Source organism: Lactuca saligna, chromosome 6 (assembly GCF_052625555.1).
Source record: "Lactuca saligna cultivar CGN05327 chromosome 6, ASM5262555v1, whole genome shotgun sequence".
In the NCBI taxonomy this organism is placed as follows: Eukaryota; Viridiplantae; Streptophyta; class Magnoliopsida; order Asterales; family Asteraceae; genus Lactuca; species Lactuca saligna.
The window spans coordinates 54,370,668-54,394,412 of record NC_136422.1 but is presented as its reverse complement, the minus strand read 5'-3'; positions in this window follow the sequence as shown (position 1 = coordinate 54,394,412).

The following is a 23,745-nucleotide window of genomic DNA, read 5'->3' as shown; positions in this document are numbered from 1 at the left end:
AAATCCTTAATATAACATCCAAAAGAAACATGACGGCTAAGACCCAACACCATAATTCACAATTCAGAAAAGGGATGTCGTAATCCAATTGTAAATTATTTGAAGGTAAGTAAATGACGATTTGCCAATTTCACCACGAAAATGAAATTTTAAAATGAATTAGGTTTTAAATGAAATTCCTAGATCTTTGAGATTTATTGAACTCATCAATGACATGTTTAATCTCGATTATGCCCTTTAAGTTTGTGACCAGGATACTGAGGATCACAAACAAGGTGTGAATAACCATGCAAATTAGCTTGTTACTCTCGATGTCATTTACCACCTAATCAATGTGTTGGTTAGCCACACACACTCCATTGGTCTATGATAATTTACGAGCTACCCATTGCCACTCTTTTTTAGTCCAAGTTAGTGTGCCGGTTAACCACACGCACTGCACTAACGATTTGAAAAAGTGCAATGTGCAATTTCATGGATTAGCATCAAATTCACATATTCCTAAAGTAACTAAGATTTGGGAATTTATAAAAAACATTTAGTTACTTTATATTTATCATTATACTTATTAATGAGAGAATTGATTTCCTATCCTACTCGTTCGGCTAAAGACCCTCCACTAGTCAAGAGTGCGGTGGGTAAGAATGGATACCCAAGGACAGTCATTTTATAGGCCGCTTCCTTCACTACAAACAAAATTACATTTACTGGCCCAAGTTTAGTGGCATATTTGTTTTTGTGCCATTACAATAGGTTTTTAGTGGCACATATTTTTATATGCCACTATATCATGTTGAAGATTCTAATTTTTGTTTGGGCGTTAGTTATTTCTCCTTCTAATTTCGTTTCCTGCTACTAATTCCCTCTACCATTGAAAGCGTTGCACATACCCCTTTTAGCTTCTAGGTCAAAACTCAAAAACACATTCAAAATTTTGGATCCCCTGAAATCAAAATCCCTTCTGATTTCCAAAACCCCCGTCGCTCGTGCGTGTCATCTCGTTGTTTGTTGCTATTTAAATCTCGGCATCTCGTCGGTTGAAGCTCGTTCTATTTAAATCTTTCTCGGTATCTCTCCATTAAATGAAGCTTTCCATATCTCATCAATGATTTCATCTTGCTCTCTACCCCTTAAATAGGTACGATGCCACATCCCCAACATTCATCTCCAACCCGGTATCTTGAGTTATTGGATTTCCATGGAATATGTAATCGAAAAATCCCCAGAAGTTCCCCAATTCGAGTTTCCTATTCCCCATTCAGTTTAGTCACCATGCTACTAATTATTTGAAGTGTAATCTTAGGTCTCCCGTTAGGTAAGTAAGAAAGCTTACTTTTAAGATCTTGACTTAGTCCGATTTCATCTTGTTTCCTACCCCTTAAACATGTACAATTTCAGATCCCATGCATTTACTTTGTTGACTTTCACAGTAAGTCAAGCAACTATCGTTTGAGAATTTTGTTGGTTGGTTTGTCTACATTGACACATTTCTAATACCCAAAATGTAGGATTTAGGCAGAAAGTGGATACTTTTGACTCTAATTCCAATAGTTGCACTTTTACAACTTCTAGTCCTACTTCACCTAAGTTTTGGCTTTAAATGGTCTCTTGCACTTTTTCAAGAACTCATTTTAAGTATTCCTAATATGTTTCTATGTATATCTGTAAGTGTCTCTGTACCCTGAACAAATACATTTTTAGAATCTTCTATTGTACCTCAAGTTGATCATGTATCCTTCTTTGAACATTAATTTGTATCTCTATTGCTTCAATTATCTACAAGTTTCTGAATGGACATTTGTAGTTCATTTGAAGCTTTTTGGTGTGCTCAATTCCCTCAAAAGTCACATCTGGTGGTATCCTTGTGGTAGAAAATGTTAAAGAAATGATCCCTGTCGGTTAGCTCATACACAACAAGCATTAAATAAATATGTGAGGTTTGAAGATCAATCAAGTTTTGTTCTTATTCTTCAACAAATATTTAGTTTGACACTTTTATCTTTTGAGTATTACTATCACAACATTTAGACTTGTTAATATCTTTTGAAGACTTTTGGGTGTTAAATATTGTTGTTAAACAAGTTAAATTTGAATTTAAATGATGATATAGTGTTTTCTGTTTGTTATCTTATTTTTTATTTAATATTACATCTAAATTAAAAAAAAATACCAAATCAAATCTTCAATATCATTATTTTTATGGTGAAAAAATGTTCCAAAAGCATGAAAATAGTATTTATATTACAAAATATATTAGTGGTATAAAATAAATGCTATTATAACCCAATAGATTTTTAGTGGCATAACACAAAAGTGCCACTAAAACCCCATAAGGCTGTAGCAACACAATTCAAAGTGTCACTAAAGGCCTTTAGTGACATTTTTTTTGTGCCGCTGATTCCCCCGGGAGGCCTTTAATGGAACATTTTTTGTTTTTAGTGGCATTTTTTCTATGCCACTAAATGTTATTTAGTTTTTAATGCTTAAACACCCCTTATAAATCAGTTTTGTGAATGGAGCCTACTAACGCTAAGACTGACTCTTCTTATACATATATAATATTAAACTTTTAATGAATATATATATATATATATATATATATATATATATATATATATATAGATATATATATATATAATGATGTATTTTAAACATTTCAAAATACTAGGGTTTTTAATCTAATTTAAACTTTTCGAAATTAAGACCTTTTAATTTAAAATCTTAAATATTAAAAACATTGATTTAATAATTATCCAAAATTAAACAATTAATTTAGATTATTAAATCATATAAGGATTATCCATTAAATTAAATAAATAATTTAACGTAATCCCTTTATACCCTAGATTTTGAAAATTTAGGAAATGGATATTTCAAAAAACTTTAATTATTCTTTTAGACAATTAAAGATAATACCCACCCAAAACCCTAGATTTTCGAAATCTAATATTTGGGAAGGCATTTTCGAAAATTCTAGGGTTAGCAAACCCTAAAATTCGAAATCATGAGGGTCAAAGGAAAGGGTTCAAAAAACCCTAACCACATTTCGAAACTAGGGTTTAGAAACCCTAATTTCGAAAAATCCAAGCCCTAAGGATTATAAGCCATACACCCTAATTTTGTCAATTTTAATCTATTGTATCATATCTAATTAAAAACAAAACCAAATGCTCTGATACCACTGATGGGTTTTATACAAACAACCTTATATGTACATGCAACCCTAGATTGGATCTATATTTTCTCTATTATACATACAAGCATTGAACACAAAATAGAAAACCCTAATATGCATCTAATAATTTGAAATCTACATATGAAAGATTAGATCACATACCTTTTGTTACTATGTAGTAATAACAACCTATTCTTGAAGATCCTTACTTTTGAGAACAAGTACCACAAGTGTAGTAACTTTATTGTCTCACAAACACACTAGGGAAAGAGGATGAATATGAGAGAGAGGAGAGAGGAGTCACTTGCTTATAAATTCGGATCTTCTAGGTTTTCTTGGAGGTGCACGAATTCAAGAGGCCAAGGGGTCTATTTATACTTGAGGCTAGCAAGGGTTTTGCTGTAGAAACCCTAATCTCTTAGCTTTGGGCCTAAGCAAGTCCATAGACCCCTTCCTTAGGGCTTCGGCGAAAATCTCTAGAACCTTCTAGGGATTTTTGACCCTCCTAAATAAAGGTCATTCAATGGAACAAACCCACAACTGTCAAATAATTGCAAAACAGCCCCTGCACTTTTAATCAGTTTCTTTAATCCCAAAATTAATTCCAAGTTAATTTATGATTAAATACTAATTAATAATATGATTTCTAATTAATATATTATTCTTATAATATATTAATAAATTATTTTTGTGCACAGATTTATTATTCCAAATAATAAACTCAATTTCTCTCTCTAATATTCATCATGTCTAGTTGTTAGTGTGAAGGCAACCATAAAGGACCATGCTACTATCAAATCAAGTGCATACCAATTATAGTTATGGGCACAGACACCTAATCCAACAATTACGACCAAAGGATAATTAAATCCAAAAGATTTAATTTTCTATTATTTCTAATTTGACAACTGTAAATTACTCATCAAATATATACCAAGTTTAGATCCTAAATTAGTTCCTTATAAATTGTATATATCGACTATATAAGCCTCCCCTATACATAGATTAATATATGCGAAATCACACATTCACAGAACCGTAATACCCTTATATGGTATCAAATCTTTAATTGCTCTAAAGAGTCGATCCTAACTCCTATTTCTCTTTGTATCTTAACCTATCACTCCAACGACAAAAACCACAATAAAAGTTACTGCTACAACTCACTTTCCAATAAAGCTCACCACTAATAACTTTCCAGTTTGGCGCTGTCAAGTTGAGTCCACCCTAATAGGGCTTTGACTTGATACATTTATCACCGGTGATCAACAAACCCCAAAGAAATTTTTGGATGACAAAGATGGCTCCAAACCAAACCCAAAATATATTCTTTGGTTCTACTAGGATCAATCTATCATCAGTTTCATTCTTGGTTGCTTCTTCGACTCCATCACCCCTAATCTCTGAAGGGTTTTGAGCATTCTAACACTCCTAAGGTGTACATGCAACCCTAGAAACGTTCGATCTATGTTTCACTAGGATACATGCAAATTTAATTTCCAAGGTTTTTAACCTAACTAGCATGGCATGGGGAACTTTTAAACATACTAGCTAGTTGAAGTACATACCTTTTGTTTTTTAGATTCCTTGAGAACCTTGTGAGCGTAGCACCTCATGTGTGATGCCTCAAATGTCTCACACAACACCACAACACTTGGAATAACCTTGAGAGAAGTTCACTTACACTCAAAATTCGGCTAGCCCTCTTACACTTGCTTGTAGTGGCTGATTTTGATAGACATGGGGTCTTTATATAGTTGTGACACAAGTAGGGTTACACCATGTAAACCCTAATTGTCATGGCATTTCATATTCCATGATCCATGGGTTTATAACTCCCATGGACTATCCATGGAGCACCTTATGGGTTTAGCCTAATTCATATAAACCATGGATCATTAGTCCACTATACAAGAATGAATGATTTACACAATCAACCTCATATATTTAAGTAGACTCTTTTGATCACTTAATTAATTCCAAATTAATTCTTTGATCAATACTAATTAAATAATATTATCAATATATTAATAATTCTTAAGTGTCCTTTCTCTCAGTATCCAAGTGTTGCAATGCCATGCAACCCAAATGGACCATGCCAAACGGGTCAAGTACATTCCAGAAATAGTTATCAACTTAGACACCTAATCCAACAGTCTCCCACTTGGATAAGTCTAATAACTATAACTGCAAGAATGACTTCAGGAACCGATCAACAATCATAGCTCTTTCAAGGTTTTACGGAACTGACATGATGATGATACGCCATTTAAGATAAGTGATCATATAATTCTCTTTTCTAGATATCAGCTGAAAAAAATACATGTAACAAAGTCTTACTTATTGTCCAACAGTTTATTTCCTGATTTCCGATTTGTTTGACATAGAACTTAATCGAACACATCAATTTAGTTCTGACCGGGCCTAGTACATAGGTCAAAACAAAATCATCGAGGGGCCCATATATCAGCTTCTAATCCAAGAAAGAACAGATAAACTTCGAATCATATGCTTATTCTACTACTTGTTGAATCATACACAAAGGCACGTTTTATAACATCGAGTTACTAATGCGTTTTCGTTCAATCAACGTATAACCAACTCATAGTCAACAACTCATATCTCTAGGTTTGAAGACTTATATGCTATTACCGTCTCACGATCACTCGAGATAAATTTCATGAAGTGATACAAGTGAGCGTGGGTTGAATTCAATACTCAGAACTTATGAGCACTTATGAGTGTTGTAGCACTTCTTGCTATGCCCAACAACTTAGACATCTACAAGCCAACTCATAACAGTCTTGATTCATATCTACTTCCAACATATGACTGAATGTGGAGAATTCGAATAATATGATATACCATAACATAATTATTCTGGAAGTCAAAAATGTGCAAAATGAAATGATAGTAAACGATTGAAAAAAGATAGCAACACTTTTACTTATAAATAAACAACAAATTTTATTTATCATCAAATGCCAATTACACTTTACAAATTTCAAAGCTATTTAACTACTAAAACTAATATCATCCTTCAGCCCTATGTGCCTCACATGCTAAAGATCCTTAACCCTACCCAGTCCCCTCGTGATGGGATCTGCTGGGTTCTCATCCGCTGATACCCTATTTGCCATGAGGAGTCCTTCTTCTATTCGATGTCTGATGATATGATATTTTCTGTCAATGTGTGTGGATCTCTCGTGATCCCTTGGTTCCTTGGCTAAGGCAACTCCATTTTCACTATCACAGAAAAACTTCCATAGGATCCTTTATAGTCGGTACAACTCCAAGGTCTCTAATGAAGTTCTTTAGCCATATAGCCTCCTTCGCTGCCTCGCTTGCTACTATATACTCTAATTTGCAAGTTGAATCGGCCACTGTCTCCTACTTGGAACTTTTCTAAGTAATTACTTCTCCGTTTAAGGTAAAGACCCAACCTTACTGAGAGCAGAAATTATCCCTATCAGTCTGGAAGCTAGCATCACTATACCCTAATACTCTCAAGCCATCACTCCCACCGAGGGTAAGCACCCAGTTCTTAGTCCTCCGCAGGTACTTGAGAATGTTCTTTACTACAGTCCGGTGAGCCTTGCCAGGGTTACCCTGATATCTGTTGACCATGCACAATGCGAAGGCCACATCAAGACGAGTACAAGTCATAGCATACATGATCGAGCCTACAGCAAAATCATACGGTACTCAACTCATCTCAGCTATCTCAGCCTCTGTACTCAGGCTTTGAGTCTTACTCAATCTGGCGTTACTCTGGATCCGTAACTCTCATTTCTTAGAATTCTGCATGCTGAACCTATTCAACACCTTATCCAAGTAGGTACTCTGACTAAGTCCAATTAGTCTTTTACTCCTGCCTCTTAAAATCCTTATCCCTAGGATATATGCAGCTTCTACAAGGTCCTTCATAACGAAACATTTCCCAAGCCAGGACTGAACCTCCTGCAAAGTTAGGATGTCATTTCCCACGAGTAGTATGTCATCCACATACAATACCAAAAAGCTAACTATACTCCCACTAGCCTTGACATATACACAAGATTCATCTTCGCTCCTTGAAAAGCCAAACTCTTTGACTTTCTCATCGAAACAAAGATTCCATCTACGAGGTGCTTGTTTCAATCCATAAATGGATTTCGCAAGCTTACACACTCTATTAGGGTACTCTATACTGACAAAACCCTCTTGCTAACTCATGTAAACATCCTCAGCCAACCTTCCATTAAGGAAAGCGGTTTTAACATCCATTTGCCATATTTCATAATCATGAAATGCAGCAATGGCTAACATAACCCTAATAGACTTAATCTTTGCTATTGGTGAAAAGGTCTCATCATAATCAACTCCCAGAGTTTGAGAAAAACCCTTTGCAATCAGTCGCGCCTTATAAGTGTGTACATTACCATCCATGCCGATCTTCTTCTTGAAGACCCATTTGCACCCTACTGTCTTATGACCAGGTACATTGTCAACCAAGTTCCAAACTTGATTGTCATACATGGACTGTATCTCGCTGTCTATAGCCTCTTTCTATTTAGCAGCCTCAGGGCCTGCCATGGATTCCGTGTAGCTGTTAGGTTCATCCAGACCAAACAGCGTGTTATCATTGATAAGTGTATCACCTTCTATAGTAATATGGAAACCATAGTAATGCTTAGGTGCATTGCTAACTCTCTTGGAACGCCTCAGAGGTACAGACTCATCTATCGGATCAACATGAGTTTCCTCCTCAGGTTAATTGCTACGATTTGAGGTTCCTTCACCGCTTGACTCTTGAATTTCTTCAAGGTCAATTTGCCTCCCACTGTTTCCTTGGCTTATGAACTCTCTCTCTCTCTCTCTCTCTCTCTCTCAAGACTTCTCTCCTTGCTACAAAGACCACATTATCATTGGGTCTGTAGAAGAGGTAACAAAAGGATTTATGTGGGTAACCAATGAAAATACACCTCTCACTTCAAGGTTCGAGCTTATCGCGAGTCTCGTACCTTACGAAAGCCTCACAACCCCAAATCTTGATGTGGTCCAGATTGGGAACTTGACCAATCCACATCTTGTGAGGTGTTTTGGCAACCTTCTTTGTAGGGACTAGATTAAGGATATGGGTGGTAGTCTCTAAGGCGTACCCCCATAATGAGATTGGTAGCGAAGCTCAACTCATGATGGAACGAACCATGTCTAACAAGGTTCGATTACGCCTCTCAGCCACACCATTAAGTTGTGGTGTACTGGGAGGTGTCAATTGTGAGACAATCCCACATTCCTTAAGATAGTCAAGGAAATATGTACTAAGATACTCACCACCTCGATCGGATCGAAGTTTCTTAATGTTCCTGCCTATTTGATTCACCACTTCCTGCTTAAACTCTTTTAACTTTTCAAAGGTTTCTGACTTATGCTTGATTAAGTAGACATATGTTGGATTAGTTTCTAAGTCCATAACTATTTTGGTATGTACTTGACCTGATTGTAAGCATGGTCCTTTTGGGTTGCCTTCACACTGGTGACTAGACAGGATGATTGTTGAGGAGAGAGGCTGGTTTATTGTTAAGAATAATAAATTCGGGTATAAATATGATTTTTTAATATATTATATGAATCATATATTAATTTGGAATCATATTATTAATTAGTATTTAATCAGAAATTAATTAGGAATTAATTTCGGGATTAAAGGAATTAATTAAAAGTACATGGGCTGTTTTGTAATTATTTGATAGTTGAGACTTTGGGCTATTTGATCACCTTTATTAAGGCTTGAACGAAAATCCTAGAAGGATCTAGGAGTTTTTGTCTAAGGGCTTAAGGAAAGGAGTTCATGGACTTGCTTAGGCCCTAAGCTAAGGGATTAGGGTTTCCACCTTGAAACCCTAGTTAGCCTTAAGTATATATAGCACCCTAAGGCACCAAATTCGGCCAACCCTTGGAGAAACCCTATTAGGGTCGAATTTAAGATCCTCTTTCCTCCCTTCCTCTCTCTCATATTCATCCTCTCACCCAAAGTGTGTTTGTGAGCCATTAGAGGTACTACACTTGTGGTACTTGCTTTCAAGAGCTAAAGAAATTCAAGGAACTAGTTGTTATTGCTATATAACAACAAAAGGTATCTATTCTATTCTCCTTTTTGGATTTCAAAAATCATAGGAGTATCCCAGGTTTCTTTTTGTGTTCATAAAGTTGTATGTCTAATAGTAAGAACATAGACCAATTAGCGTTGCATGCACAAATAGGATTGTTTGTATAAAACCCTTCAGTGGTATCAGAACCATTGGTTTTTGTTTTCAGTTAGATTTGATACAAATATATGTATATGACAATTAGGGTTTATGGCTAATAAACCCTGGAGGCTTGATTTTCGAAATTAGGGTTTCTAACCCAAGATTTCGAAATTTTTGGAAGGGTTTCCTAAACTTTTTTCTTTGGCCCCAAGATTTCGATTTTAGGGTTGTCTAACCCTAGAATTTCGAAATTTGCCTTCTTCCCTAGATAGGATTCCCAAATTTTAAGGATTTGGATAATGCCATATCTTGTTATTATCCTTGATTCCTTTAATAGATAATTAAAGATCTTATGAATTATCCCATTCCATAAATTTTCAAATCTTAGGGATATGGGATAAGATTAAATTAATTGTTTAATTTAATTGATAACGCTACAATATTTAATTATTAAAATTAATTGTTTAATTTTGGATAATTATTAAATCAATATTTTAATATTTAAAATTTTTAAATTTAAGGGTTGGATTTTCGAAAATTTTGAATAAAATTAAAACCTAATTTGTTTTGAAAAGTTTCAAAACTTGCCCTCAAGTTTTGGAATTTAAATTGTTTGATTAAAAGGTTTAATTTTGAAAGTCTAAATTCTAAAACCCCTAGTTTTGAAAAGTTCAAATTACACCCTTATGGTTTTGTTAAGTTAATTAAAACTATAATTAAAAGATAGTTAATAAATTCATAATCATATGGTTTATATTTAATCAAATTAAAAGTGTAATTTATTAAATTAAACCACCTAGTATATCAAAAGCATAAAATACACCCTTATATTATATATAACATTAAAAGTCTAATATTATATATGTATAACTTAAAGTGCTAGTCTTACCGTCGGTAGGCCTCATTCACGAAGCCGATCTATAAGGGGGTATAAGGTTATGGCCTATAGAATGGTCATTTAATGGGTGTCCACTCTCACCCACCGCTTCCTTGATTGGTGGAGGGTCGTTAGTCGAACGGGTAGGATAGGGCAAACCCTTTCCATTAAAAGTATAATGAAGTATAAAGTAACTAAATGTTTTTACAAAATTCCCAATCTTAGTTACTTTAGGCAAAAGTGAATTGTTGCAATTCCATGAAATTACACTTTGTGCCCTTGCAAAGACGTTAGTGGAGCGTGTGTGGTTAACCGACACACTAAATGGTTCTAAGCAAAGGTAGCGAAGGGTGGCTCAATCTTTGTCATAGTTCGGTGGAGTGTGTGTGGTTAACCGGCACATCGAATATGTGACTGTAACATTGGGGGCACCATGTAAGTTTGCATGGTTATTCACACCTTATTTTGTGATCCTCGGCATCCCAGTCACAAATCGAGGGGAATATCGAGATTTAAACATTCCATTAAAAAGTTCAATGAATCTCAAAGGATCTAGAATTTTTGAATACATTTAAAACCTAATCTCTTTTTTGTTTTTCATGGTGGAAAATTAGTGAATTGTCATTCACTTACCTTCAAATGTTCTGCAATTTGGGTTACGGCATCGCTCTCCCAAGTTGTGGAATATTGTGTTGGGTCCTAGCCTTAATATCTCATTTGGGTGATTTATTAAGGACTCAATCAATCAACTAAATTGATTTTTTTTCTCCCATTTTGTAGATGTCAAAGTATGACAACTATGGTCTGCCCAAATCCCGTGGAACAAGCTTTCCACATGAAGATGATATTCCACGATTCGACCGAGGAACACGAGATCATGCTTCACTTCCTCCACCTCCTCCAATTATTCTCCCTAACCCCCATGTACGAAGGCTTGAAAAGTTCAAGATCACTCAAGCCCTTTTGGCAAGTAAACACGAAGATGGGAAACTTATGTGTGCACACGTCTTAGAGATGAAGTCACACATTGATAGGTTAAGAATGTTGGGTGTAGAGATTTTAGGTGAGTTGGCTATTGACTAGGTTCTTTAGTTGCTTCCTAAATCATATAGTGAGATCATTAAAGACTAATATATGATGGATCATGACGTGACCCTCATTGATCTCACCTATTTGCTTATAGCTGCTGAATCAGCAATGATTTGGCGTGTTGGTCAAGCAAATTTGTCTGGTGAATCAAACTCCCAAACTACAATGGACATTGAAAATGGTGACATTGGAAACCCAGAAAAGGTAAACTCTGAGATAGTTCCATGTGCCATTCCAAAAGTGTCCATTTGCTTTTATAGCCAAAAGAAGGGGCATTGGAGATGAAGCTGCCCTATTTACCTGAGAAATCTAAGAGATGGGCGAGTCAAGATGTATGACTCTACTTCAGGTAAAATTCATTAACTAACTCTTTTAAGTTCTTATTGTAGATTCTTAATACATGATGTGATAAGATTACATTTTGATGTTTTGTAGGATCGAAGAAAAGAGAGGAAGCTTAAGGGAAGAAGTGAGCTGAATCTAATCGTGAAGAAATGGATTTCGATAGCATTGCTTGAAGATTAGATTCTTGAGCTACTATTTGGAGTTAGAATAGATTGCTAAGAAATATGTAATAACATAGTTTTTCAATTGAATTGCATTGTAAGGATAAATTTTTCCACAATAAAATAAAATTTGATTTTATTTTATTTATTTCTCATTGCAATGGCGTGTATGAAAAATTGATGTTTGAAGGATTCTATTATTAGCATTAATGGATTGGATTCTTAATTAGGTTATTTGTGGAAGTGTCAAGAGTTTACCAAATAGTGAGAGTTTCTCATCACCCAAGTTTCAAGTGGATAGAAACTTGGAATCATGCAATGTGTATTGTATGATGACTGAAAAACTTTCACATTTGGGAAATTTAGACTAATTATTTGACAAAGTGTCAATTGAAGGATTAGGAGATTGAGTACAGTAGGTGGTACGTTGATCAAGTCTACCACAAGAGTGACAAAGATATTCGTCATGATTTACTAAAGTTTAGTAAATATGGTTATACTTATAAGATTAAATATAATTTTGAGTTGATTGAAAGAGATTTTCAATCAATTGCAGAACAAATAAGAAGAATAAAGTAGGCAAAAAGATAAAAGTTTCTCTATTCTAAGAAGAAGGGAGGGTACCTTTTATTGTGTTTTATGATAAGTCTTAATGATTAAGAACTATTTCTCAATTGGTCCTCTAATTAAGTCTTAGTACATATGTATGTTTAAGAAGAGGAATAGAGAATTGTAGAAATAGTTAAATCAAGGAGTCAATCGTAATTCGTTCCAATATCAAGTCTTACAGTCAAGATTGTGACTTGAGTGAAAGTCTTAAGTAGGTATATGACACTCATCAAATGTGGAATTTGGAAAAGTTTTATTATTATTGCACATTTGAAATTGGTAGATTGTGATGTCTTGGATAAGACAAAGACCAACTAGGACCAATTTTGTGAAGTGTTTTGTCTTGATAAAAGCTACACTAACTCTTGAATATTTGTTTATCAAGAAAACTTTCTTGACAAGAGAACCTTACATGTCAAGGAGTCAGTGGGAGTCTTAAATGTATTGAAAACTTTCAAGAAGAAACCTAGTTGATCATCACTAGCACACGACTTGAGGTTTATAACCTATCGTGACTGACATACTCTAGTTTCTGTGCCATTCCATTTGAGTTAACTATGTGTGTGAGTTCTATGAGTTCTTATTTGAATGCGTAAAGGCAAGCACGTTGATCAATTGAAAATACATTGATAAGTAAGGGTGAGCTGCTTAACAACCTGGAGTCAATGGTGGGCACTCATGCTGCCATAAGGTAGGAAATTGAGATTGAACAAGTTCTGTCCATATGAGATGGATTTGTCACAAACATTGTCTTATGATTGTTGTTATGAAAAATTTACATGGATAGGAACATATACATCATAAAATCTAAGTGTTATAAGGTTTCCCTCCTTCATGAAAATGATTGTGAGGAAATGCTTTCACTAAGAGAGATTTTAAGGAGATAGCAGTTGTGTAAATTGTATTCTCAAACTCGATTATGATTACGGCATTCCTCTTCATAGTTCGAATTGTGAGATTTGACAATTAGTCTGAACATTTGGGACTTAGTAACATAAGTTCTGAATTTGTTTAGACACACATGTAAGCTTTCTAAGAAAAGGTGTATGAGTTTAAGAAGCTTAGATAAAGGGTTATCAAAGCATCTGGTATTAGAAATATGAACTTAAGGAATTCAATAAGCATTGTTTTCTGGAAGTTCAACTGTTTTTTTAATACATGTCAATGCTAGTGGGAGCATAAGTGTTATGCCAATAAGGAAATAATCATCATGTTAGTGGGAGCATGATTATTATGGTAAGTATTTCAAGTTAGCAATATTAATTATAGAAAACAAGAGTTATACTTTGCAAAGTCGTAAGGGTTGAAAAGTTGTTTTACTATAATTAAGGGAGAGAATACTATGCTTCATTTCAAATCTAAAGGCTTAGATTGTGGAATGTTATTAAATTTAGTCAAGGATACATAGTGAATTCTCAAAATTTGATTATGATTACGGCATCCCTCTTCATAGTTCGAATTGTGAGAACATGGCACATAAAATAAAATATTGTGGCAGAAGACTGATAAAGTATCATGTCTTTATGAGAGACATTATGCATCATATCCGATACGCTTCGGGTATAGAAACAATTGCATATGCTATAATATTTGACCGTTCTAAATTTTTTTTCCAAATACCAAGGGCATTAAGAGGGAAAAGGGACTAGAACCGGTTTTGACTAAAATAATTAAACAACTATCAAACGACAATCCAAAGTTCACTGAGGATTGGTCGCTTGTGAGTAGTTGGAAGTATAGTATTGGATAGACCATATCGATATTATTATGAATAGATAAGATTCTATTTAGAATGAGTTGTCATATGGAAAATATGGAAATGTTTCCATAATTGGGAGTTGGAAATTAAGAATCTATGTCTAGATTAGAAAATTTTATGCAAAAAGGATGTTCAAAGGAATATATTTTGAATGAGAGACATCACATCTATAGAATTGTTTTGTAACAATTTCTGATAGAGTACCTTTTGATTTCATTGGCTAAGTCTTTGTGACTTTCGTGCCGTGACTTCACAAAAGGATCATTGCATAAAATATTAGAGTTTGACATATTCTAAAAGTGGCAAGAATTAGTATTCTTACACTAATTATAAGGATTGGGGATTGTGAAATGATTTTTATTGGAAAAGTTTTTCAATTGATCTATTTCACAAAGTATGGACCATAGGAAACCAAAGTGTGCATTCTTGGAGCATGAGACATTTGTGATTATAATTCAAGTTGTAAAGCTGATTATCTGAAACATTAAATAATGAATAATGAGTAATCAATATGGTGATTAAATAAAGGTGTTTTATTTATACTCACAAGTTTGGGGTCATATAGGATTAAGTATTATCATTATGTTTCTCTTTGCATATTTTAACTTCCAGAATAACTGGGTTATTCGAACCTCCACAGTTGGTCATACGTTGGGAGCAGATATGAAGGAAGACTGTCATGAATCTGTTTGTAGATTGTCTGAAGAGTTTGGACATAGCATAAGTTTGTTGTAGAGTTCATGAGTGCTTTGATAAGATTAGAGTATTGGATTAAACCCACGCTCACAAAAATCACTTCATGGATTTTATCACGAGTGATTGTGAGTCGATAATATTGTATATTCTTGAAACCGAGATGTGTGAGTTGTTATTTGCTGTTCGGTTTCACATTGATGATAAGTAAACGCACCAGTAACTTGGTGTTATAAAACTTATTGGTGTGTGTGATTTGATGAGTGAGTACAAGCAAGTATTGAGTTGAAGTTTATTCGTTCCTTTTTCCAAAGTGGAATAAAAGCGATATCTGTGGGCCCCTCGATGATTTAGTGATGACACCCTAAGCGCTTGGCCAAGCTGGGACTAATTTGATGTGTTCAGTTGTAGTTTGTTGTCAGTTGTGATAAATTAGAAATCAGGAAATAACACATAGAATGAGAGAATGATTTCAATCCATGTCTCATGTCTATGCAATATCAAGAATGGAGGAATATATGATCCCTTATCTAAAGGACACGCTTCTGATACGATCAGAGTTGACAATGACTTTTGAAAGCTACGATTGCTAATCAGGTTCTGAAGTCATACGCAGAATAGTTATTAGACTTATCCAAGTGGGAGACTGTTGGATTAGTGTCTAAGTCCATAACTATTTTGGTATGTACTTGACCCGACTGTCAGCATGGTCCTTTTGGGTTGCCTTCACACTGGTGACTAGACAGGATGATTGTTGAGGAGAGAGGCTGTTTTATTGTTAAGAATAATAAATTGGGGTATAAATATGATTTGTTAATATATTATATGAATAATATATTAATTTGGAATCATATTATTAATTAGTATTTAATCAGAAATTAATTAGGAATTAATTTCGGGATTAAAGGAATTAATTAGAAGTACAAGGGTTGTTTTGTAATTATTTGATAGTTGAGACTTTGGGCTATTTGATCAACTTTATTAAGGCTTGACCGGAAATCCTAGAAGGATCTAGGAGTTTTCGTCTAAGGGATTAAGGAAAGGAGTTCATGGACTTGCTTAGGCCCTAAGCTAAGGGATTAGGGTTTCCACCTTGAAACACTAGTTAGTCTTAAGTATAAATAGCACCCTAAGGCACCAAATTCGGCCAACCCTTGGAGAAACCCTATTAGGGTCGAGTTTTAGAGCCTCTTGCCTCCCTTCCTCTCTCTCATATTCATCCTCTCACCCAAAGTGTGTTTATGAGCTATTAGAGGTACTACACTTGTGGTACTTGCTTTCAAGAGTTAAGGAAATTCAAGGAACTAGTTGTTATTGCTATATAACAACAAAAGGTATGTATTCTATTCTCCTTGGTGGATTTCGAAAATCATAGGAGTATCCCAGGTTTCTTTTTGTGTTCATAAAGTTGTATGTCTAATAGTGAGAACATAGATCCAATTAGGGTTGCATGCACAAATAGGATTGTTTGTATAAAACCCATCAACATATCCATATCTACTCAAATCATTAGTAAAAGTCACATAGAAGTGGTTAGCATCCCTTGTGGCACTTCTGAAGGGTTCGCACACATCAGTGTGTACCACATCCAACAAACCTTCACCCCTAGCACAAGAACTAGTGAAGGGTGATTTTGTCATTTTTCCAAGTAGACAAGATTCACAACTATCATCCAACTTTAGGTCAAATGACTCCAAGACTCCATCCTTTTGGAGTTGGCCTATGCGTTTCTTGCTTACATATCTAAGATGAAAAATGTCACAATGATGCTTTATCCAAGTCAGTGGAAGAATCAATACACAACACATTATTTCCTAGGTTATCTACAATAGACACAACTTCATACACACCATCACAAGGTAATGCTTTTAAATAAAGAACATTATTAAATAAAGCATTAACAATACCACATTCATTATCAAAAGAAAAAGGTAAATACTTGTTTGTATAAAGCATGAAAAGAAATAATATTCCTCGCTATTTCATATGAGTAACAACATTTATTCAAATATGATGTTAACCTACTACTTAGCAACAAAGTATAAACTTCGATCATGGTGACAGGTGATGCTTTCCTATTCCCCATGATTAAGCTTATCTTCCTATGCTCCATATCCTCACTTCTTCTTAGTCGCTGCAAATCAAAACAAATATGAATACCACAACCGATATCAAGGACCTAAGAATTAGAATGGGGTGAGTTATTAGAAAATATAGTGTAAATACTTGCATGCTTGGGTTTCACTTTCCTATCCTTAACATCTTGCACATACTTTGGGCAGTTCCGCTTCCAGTGCGGCTTTTCGTGGCAATAGAAGCATTCAACCTCTTTAGGGTTGGAAAAAGGAGTGACAGAACCTTTCTTAGTTCCACTTGAAGAGGAGACGTCAAGGGACTTTCGCTTGGTACCCTTCGAGGGGCTCTTCCTCTTCTTCCCTTTGCCTTGCCCGATTTCCAAGACAGGGGCCACAGTAGGAGTAGGAGTGGTAACAACTGAATTACACTTAAGACCACTTTCGGCGGTCTTCAAGAGTCCTTGAAGTTTGCTGAATGTAACTTCATCTTTGTTCATGTGGTATGTTATTCGGAATTGATCAAAAGAAGAAGGTAAGGAGTGCAAAATGATGTCAATTGCCATCTCCTCAGGGAATTTCACATTTAGCTTCAGCAACCGGTCCACATACCTTTGCATTTTCTACAAGCGGCCGGTGATAGGTTCACCATCCTTCATCTGGGTTGTTATCATGGACCAGACGATGTCATACCTCTCCTGGTGATCACTTTGATGGTAGCGGTCCATCAAGTCCTGGTGCGTCTCAAAAGGGTAATTGTCCTCATAGGACTTTTGGAGCTCGACTGTCATCGTGGCCAACATGATACATGCCACTTTCGTGGCATCTCTCTCATGTGCCCTAAAGTTAGCGATCTCCTCTGGAGTAGCAGTAGAATCATCAATTTCCTTTAGCTCCTTGTCGAGGACATATTCCTTTTCCTCGTAACGAGTGACCATCCTGATGTTCCGGATCCAATCCTTAAATTTGGAACCATCGAAGATGACTCTCCCACAAAGGTTCATGAGAGGGAAAGAGTTGGTAGGGTTTGAGCCAGAAGCAACATTGTTTAAAGACAACTAAAAAAGAAAAACGCAATTTTAGATTAGATATAAAGATAGTCCTAATAAAAAAACCCAAATATTATATTAAGGCTAGGACCCAACACAATATTTTATAACTTAAAAGAGGGATGTCGTAATCCAAGCTATAAAATATTTAAAGGTAGGTGAATGACGATTCACCAATTCCCACCCTGAAAAACGAAATAAATTATTAGGTTTTAATTGGTTTTGAAGCTCCTAGATTCTTTGAGATTCATTGAACTTTTCAATGGCATGTTTTAATCTCAAGTGTTCCCTTCAAGTTTTATGACTGGGATGCCGAGGATCACAAAACAAGGTGTGAAGTAACCATGCAAATTACTTGGTACCCTTAATGTTTATCACTCAAACGATGTGTCGGTTAACCACACACGCTCCACCGACCTATGATAAAACTTAAGTCATCCTTTTCCTACCTTGTAAAGTCCAAGTTAGTGTGTCGGTTAACCACATACGCTCCACTAATGACTTTAAGCAAAGTGCAAAGAGTATTTTCATGGGTTAGCACCTTATTCACATTTTCCTAAAGTAACTAAGATTGGGAATTTTTAAAAACATTTAGTTACTTTACATTCATCATAATTTTAATGAGGATTTAAAGTCATTATCTTACCCGTTCGGCTAACGACCCTCCACCAGTCAAGGAAGCGGTGGGTGAGAGTGGACACCCATTAAACTGCCATTTTATAGGCAACAACCTTATACCCCCTTATAGACCGGTTTCGTGAATGAGGCCTACTAATGTTAAAACGACTTTTTTTTCTTATATATATATATATATATATATATATATATATATATATATATATATATATATTAACTTATAATATTACAAAGTATAAGGGTTGAATTTTAACTTTTAAAATTCTAGGGGTTGGAACTAAAGTTTTTTTAAAGAGACTTTACATGTTCCAAAACTTGAGGGCAAATTTTGTAACTTTCAAAACTTTTCATCTTTCATAACTTATGAGTTAATGGTTTATTAAAATGAGAGACTTTTCATTTTATTTAACCCATGTGTTTCATAATGGACTTTAAAAGTGTGAATTTTTGTAATCCATAACTTGAGGACAAATTATGGATTCCATTAAAACACATCAAGATCAAGAATTAAACGAACAAGCAAGTTACAAATAATTCTTATGATCTTCTAAAGTCATAAGTTCATGAATGTTCATATCAGCAATTTCAAGAATCATCAATAAACCATACAAAACTTGAAATTTTGATATTAGCCATTGAAAATGGATTAGCATAACCATTACACCATCTAAAACAAGTTTTACAAGACCAAAATAGTTGAGGGTAATGTTTCTAGTCCATTTCCAATATCAAAACTCGAAAATCTGCAATTAGGGGCTCCTACTCGGCGAGTGCAAGAACCTACTCGACGAGTAGGGTGATATTACACATGAACTCGTTGAGTCCCCCCATGCACTCGACGAGTTCACTCAGCAGATAGCAAATTTTTGAGTTTTTCCAACAAGATTCCATCAAGTATCAAGTAAACAAGCTTAGGCTCTCATACCACTGAAGGGTTTTGAGCATTCTAACACTCCAAAGGTGTACATGCAACCCTTGAAACCTTGGATCTATGTTTTACTAAGATACATGCAAATTTGATTTCCAAGGTTTTTAACCTAACTAGCATGGCATGGGTAACTTTTAAACATAATAGCTAGTTAAAGTACATACCTTTTGTTGTTTGGAATCCTTGAGAACCTTGTGAGCCTAACACCTCAAGTGTGATGCCTCAAATGTCTCACACAACACCACAACACTTGGAATAACCTTAAGATAAGTTCACTTACACTCAAAATTCGGCTAGCCCTCTTACACTTGCTTGTAGTGGCCGATTTTGCTAGACATGGGGTCTTTATATAGTTGTGACACAAGTAGGGTTACACCATGTAAACCCTAAATGTCATGGCTTTCCATATTCCATGATCCATGGGTTTATAACTCCCATGGATGATCCATGGAGCACCTTATGGGTTTAGCCCAATTCATATAAACCATGGATCATTAGCCTACTATATAAGAATGAATGATTTACACAATCAACCTCATATATTTAATTAGTCTCTTTTGATCACTTAATTAATTCCAAAGTAATTCTTTGATCAATACTAATTAAATAATATTATTAATATATTAATAATTCTTAAGTGTCTTTTCTATCATTTAGTCTATCCAAGTGTTGCAATGCCATGCAACCCACATGGACCATGCCAACCGGGTCAAGTACATTCCAGAAATAGTTATGAACTTAGACACCTAATCCAACAATCTCATCTTCTACCACTTCACGGGAGGCCTGTGAACGCCTTAATGCTACGTTTACCAGTGCTTCAAGGTCCCATGTTATCTTTCTAAAGTCTAAACTTGTCAAAAATCCAAAAGACACTCGCTCAATAGTTGAATAGCTTCAGGATAAGCAAGCGATCGCTGATGACCTAGCACTATCACAAAGTCCTGTTACAGAATAAGATCTATAAGTCGATATTTTGATACAAATTGGTGATGAATATGGAACCATTGTTATTGCTATCAAAGTGCGTGAAACACCGCTCTCTTACTTAGAACTATTTTATAAACTAAGTGATTTTGAACATGATCTTAAGGAACACACAACCTCCTCTAAACCAGTGATAACCACTATTGACTACATTACCCGCCAATCCAACCAATCACATGGGAGACCAGATGGTTACAATCACCAATGTGGCTCTAATAATCGCTTGTCTAATTAGTAGCATAGTCCCATCAATCGCAATAATTGGTCATCCTTAGGATCAAGAAGTAATAGATTAAACAAATCCAACTCCTTTTGTTAATTTTGCAACATTCTAAGTCATATGACTCGTGATTGTTGAAACTTATCTTGGTTCCTAAAAGAGAACAATATCACTCTCAACAATCCTTATTCAGCTGCTCTAGTAGCTAATATGACCATGTCTAACTCATCTACCGTCTCGTAACCATGGATATTTGATAGTGGTGCCTCCAATCATGTCACATGTGTTCGGTTCACTCTTCAAAGTGTTTCATACTATGGTGGACCCGATGAAATCATTCTTGGGAATGGTAACAGTTTACACATTTCCCATGTTGGTTCTAAACACATTCATACGCCAGTGAAAATATAACTTACCTAATGTGTTATGTGTTCCACACTTGAAAAAGAACCTTCTTTTGGCATCACACCTTAGGCCATCCATCCACAAAAAATTTCAAGTCTTTACTCTCTAAATTAGGCCTTAGTTCTAAATATCCCGATATGTGTTGTTCGTCTTGCTCAGTCAATAAAAGTCATAAATTACCTTTTATCTCTAACTATTTTGTTGTTTCCAAACCATTGCAATTGATATAATCTAATGTGTACGGCCCTATCCAAAACTCTATTGAAAAATTCACTTATTATGTAATTTTTGTGGACTAGTTCTCCAGATATGTGTGGTTCTACCCAATGAAAAAGAAATCCGATATTACCCCCATTTTTCCTCAATTCAAACTCGTGGTTGAGAAGTTCTTCCAAACACCATTTGTGTCAATCTTTACTAATAATGGTGGTGAATACATAGGCATATCTCCCTTTTTCAAAACACATGGCATTTCTCATTACACCACTCCGCCTCATACATGCGCCACAGATACATAGTTGAAACGGGTCTAGCCCTTCTTCACTATGCCAAGCTTCTCTTAACCTTCTTGTCACATACCATTAAAAACATTATATTTAATTAATAGACTTCCAACACCCATTCTCAACAATCACAGTCCCAATCAATGTCTATTTGTTCAATCTCCAATTTGCATCAAACTTAAACCTTTTGGTTGTCTGTGCTATCCATGGTTGCACCCTTATACCAATTCCAAACTCCAACAAAAATTCACCCATTTCCTTTTCCTTGGCTATTCCACCTTCAAATCAGCCTATAAGTGTTATGATCCTCTCACTCATCGGTTGTATCACTCTCGCCATGTTCAATTTGTTGACAATCAATTCCCTTCACTATCTACCTTAAATATAACCTTGCCTATACATGACAATTTTCTCCTGTCATGTCCACCCTCACTTCCATCGCATCCTCCTCCATTGTCACCCACGACCACCACCAATACCCATCCTGCCAACTTCACTCCCTTACTAGACCAAAACACAACCGACACTACCACTACATCCTTTCCTCCAAGAAACACTTCACCTCAACTCTATACTCCTACCACTCCTGTCCATCCAACTTCTCCAACACCTTCTCCCTTTCAAACCTTAGACCTACCATCAATCTCATTGTTTTATGTCTCTCCAAATACGTCAACTGTATCATTTCTTATCGCTAATCCAACCACTACCCCAGACAACTCTCCTTCATCCTCTCTTCTACCTGTACGTACAAGAAAGAAAAATTCTAAATATTTTAACAACTCATTCATCAATACCAGGACTCTTCATCATATTCTAACTACTATTGAAACTAACACACACAACCAAGCTCTCAAAGATCCTAAGTGGCACCAGGAAATAGATCAAGAGTTCAATGCTCTTATGCAGAATGGAACTTCGGAGTAAGTACTGGGTGGCAACCACAACCCAATCGGATGTAAATGGGTTTTTCAAGTCGAACACAACCCCAATGGCACAATATCCAAATGCAAGCCTTGTTTAGTCGTAAAAGGCTTCCTCTAGCAGCATGGGAAGGATTATTTTGACACCTTCAGGCCAGTAGCCAAACCCATAACTATTCGTGTCATTCTATCTCTAGCTCTTTCCCATAACTGGAACCTACACCAACTAAATGTGAACAATGCATTTCTCCATGGGACACTCCATGAAGAGGTCTCCATGACCCAACCACCAGGGTTCATTCACCCTTAATTTCCTATTTATGTCTGCAAACTGCGAAAATCCTTCTATGGTTTTAAACAAGCACCAAGGACATGGTACACAAAACTGACATCTTTCCTTTTCACTTGTGGTTTTCAAAAATCACAGTCGGTGCCTCTTTCTTTATTTACAATCATGATAAACTCTTGTGTTTTTTCATGGTATATGTTGACGATATTGTTCTTACAAGCAATAACAACAACTTCATCACTCAATTCATTAATACCATAGCAAACTGTTTTTTCATCAAAGACTTGGGTCCCCTCCACCATTTTCTTCTAATTGAAGGTATCCCCGCCACTAATGGCCTCTTTCTATCGCAACATCGTCATAATCAAAATCTTCTAACCCAATTTTGTATGGATGGTGCTAAAGACATGGCTATTCTTCTCAACTCTTGTCAGGTTCTCCACCTTATGGAATGTTTACCAAGTGTTGATCTAACTATATATCGCAAGTTGGTTGGTTCCTTGTAATACTTGGCCTTTACAAGTCCCGGTGTCTCCTTTGTTGTTAACTGGTTAGCCCAATTTATGCACTCTCCTTCAGAAAATCATTGGAAGGCACTAAAATGAGTACTACGTTATCTAATAGGCATAATCCATCATGGACTCTATCTTAAACGAGGCTCTTCTCTTGATCTACAAGCCTTCTTTGACTCTGATTAGGAAAATATCTTGAATGGAGGATGCTCTTCCACTGCTTACATTCTTTATTTGGGCTCCAACATTATTTCTGATGGGTTTGGTATAATACAACATC